Source organism: Dendroctonus ponderosae, unplaced genomic scaffold (genome assembly GCF_020466585.1).
Source record: "Dendroctonus ponderosae isolate FM_Combo_2020 unplaced genomic scaffold, Dpon_F_20191213v2 Dpon_F_20191213_9, whole genome shotgun sequence".
Classification (NCBI taxonomy): Eukaryota; Metazoa; Arthropoda; class Insecta; order Coleoptera; family Curculionidae; genus Dendroctonus; species Dendroctonus ponderosae.
The window spans coordinates 7,466,424-7,469,021 of record NW_026019116.1 but is presented as its reverse complement, the minus strand read 5'-3'; the positions used below and the strand labels follow the sequence as shown (position 1 = coordinate 7,469,021).

Sequence of the window (2,598 nt, the reverse complement as noted above, 5' to 3'; positions counted from 1 at the left end):
GTTGCGATAACTTCGGGCTGTTCTGCAAAATCGGTTTGTTCGAAACGTTTATTCTTAACTGAACTTTTATCAGCCCGAAAGTTGGGGCAAGTTTCCAGATAAAACACAATTAAAGAAAATGTACATACTAATTACCATTTTCCTGTTTGTTTGACCTGTTGTCTAATTTGTTCTTAAAACCCTCACAGGAAAAACTGATCACAACAGGTTCTTAGTGAAATCTGCGATTGAAAGCAGGCGAGTTTCACTCTGCAGCCATTTCCCTAGCGGATTGAACATGATTTTCTTGCTGCTTTAGCCAAAAATGAACAACAACCAACTCAAGCTCAAAATTGATCCAGTGCTATTCTGGACACTCGCACGTGAAAAATTGCGTCTATTTTCCTTCGTCATTGATGCAGTTTGCATGCATTGCAAGATTGTGGGTACTAGGCCTATACGGACACACTCTTTTACGCTATTTCTAGTCGTAACTAACCGACAATTTCACCATTTACCATTGGATTGGCGCAATAATTAATAAACCGATGCCTTATTTATGTAGAACAATCAAGCTTCTGGCATTAAGCGACATAGTGAAGCATGGACAGGAAATCGGCAGATTAAAATTTTGTTGCCCAGTTCCCAGGCGGGCGAAAAGTCGCGAAATTATGCATATTCAGTTGCCAGTTCGAATCAATTTCGATTCGAAACCGATAAATAGTATTAGAATCAATTTGTGGACCTGATAATTGGATCTGCTTCCATGCGACAATGCGATTTCGGTGTGCAATAAGGCTTCCACACATGCACGCACATTATCGGAGTGATGTGTGGTATTCCATGGCTGCTTTAGTGGTCCCTGACCAAAACATTGGCACCGCAAACCAACAAAGAAAAGAGGAAATAGTCAGCTGCTGGTTAAAACCAAGGAACAATGTGTGACTGTTTTCTTAATTCCCGTCGTGCTCCTTCTGAATGCACAAGTAAAATTACTTCCTTATTAAATCAATTTACGAATTAAACCCTACCATAACATCTCGAATGCGCTTAATTTTATTACCGGAGTTGTTTCGTTTATTTTACCTTGCTTGGTAGCAGTCTTGGAAAATTAGCTCAATGAAGATGGAGACTTTTCGTCGTCAGGTTTTTGTGAATTCTGAATAGAGAGTTCTGATCGAACTTGAGGTTCAAAATGTCGTTTGGGTTTAAGTATGAAGCAGGTTGATTCAAGTGTAAGTCTAACCGAACAAATATTGACGCAGCTTTGGAAGATCTAAAGCGAGCCAAATGAGAAACAAATGCTGGAAAAAACAATATAAATATAAAGAGGGAAAGTTACAAATTTGAGCAAAAACCTGAAAATGGTGGTTCAAAGATAGATTTGGACGACGACAAAGAAATGAAAAGTGTTCAAACAAACTCAGTCACTGAAGCAAGAGAACAAGCTAAAAACATGGATCAAACCCAAACACAAAGGAACTAAAAACTTGAAAGATGATAACCAAAAACAATATGCAAGAATCTATTTATTATCGATGACAAATTCGTAAAAAAATCCGCCCGATCACTGTAACATCGTGACCGAATTTCTGTTGACCGAGTAGCGTGTGGGTTTCGCATCGCCCTGTATACTGTCACAAAATGTCGGTCTAACTGTATTTACCTGAGTAAAGGTCAATAAACTGCTCCTACTATGATATCGAGTTTAGAATGGAACGGGCCCGATGACAGAGACCCTGGTATTTAATCGGTTTGGTACCAGAACCAGAACCATGGCCTACCAACAACCAAATCATACCAAGACTTTCGTTGGCAGGAAAATTGCTGAAGCCTAATTAAAATTTGGCTTTTAAAAGCTTTTGGATGATTGAAGCAGCAGATAAGTTGATGCCGTAACTCTTGGACGGGTCTTTGTCTAAACCGACTGGTTTGATGGCCCAGTTCCTTAAGTGAAGTCCCAAAAAACGACAAGCTTTGTGCAATGTTTACTAGGCAACTTTAATATCCCGAGTGCTGAATTCTGGGTTAAATATAACCGTAATAAGAAGACATTCATTGTTACGTGGCCATTGTTATAAACTAGGACACTTTTATCGCGATGTTTTTATAGGTTCGTATATTTTTCATTATGGCGGTGGCGATGAACATTCACCCCTTTCGCATCGCATTTTCATCAGGCAGATTACATTTGTCTTTTGTGGGAAATTTGACAGTCGCGAAGAAAACTAGGGACGACGGACAAAGTGAAAAACCAACTAGAGCTTTAACAGCTTTCGGATTAGTGCGACCGAGTTGTTCGAAGTGGAATCTTGCTTTGATAATCCGAAATGCAAAGAAATTGAGTTTATTATGTTTTCCAAGCAGACTCAAATGCGGTTAAACTAGAATTTACTCTATTTGAGGTCACTTTTGAGGACACCGGGAAATGCTTCCTTTCATGCTCCCGCTCTTGGTTGTTTCTTGAAATTTTTGGCACCAAAAACCGATCGTTCACTTTAATAGAGAAATCGAGCCATTCATTTTTACATCATTCCAAAGAGAACTAAATGGCCTTTTTAGAAAGTGAACCATCGATAAGGAAATGTTGCAGTTTTCTCAAAAAATGCTTGAATTCAA

The 2,598-nt window shown here is 39.0% G+C and overlaps 1 protein-coding gene and 1 long non-coding RNA gene across 2 annotated transcripts in view; one reads left to right on the top strand and one right to left on the bottom strand.

Annotated features, from left to right (window-relative positions):
• The window catches only part of LOC109542912 (low-density lipoprotein receptor-related protein 2), a gene marked incomplete in the record, with an annotated part of 133,116 nt that overhangs the window by 5,649 nt on the left and 124,869 nt on the right, over window positions 1-2,598 (top strand).
• Window positions 1-2,598, bottom strand: part of LOC125505630 — a 19,610-nt gene that overhangs the window by 16,376 nt on the left and 636 nt on the right. The gene's annotated exons all lie outside the window — the stretch shown is intronic.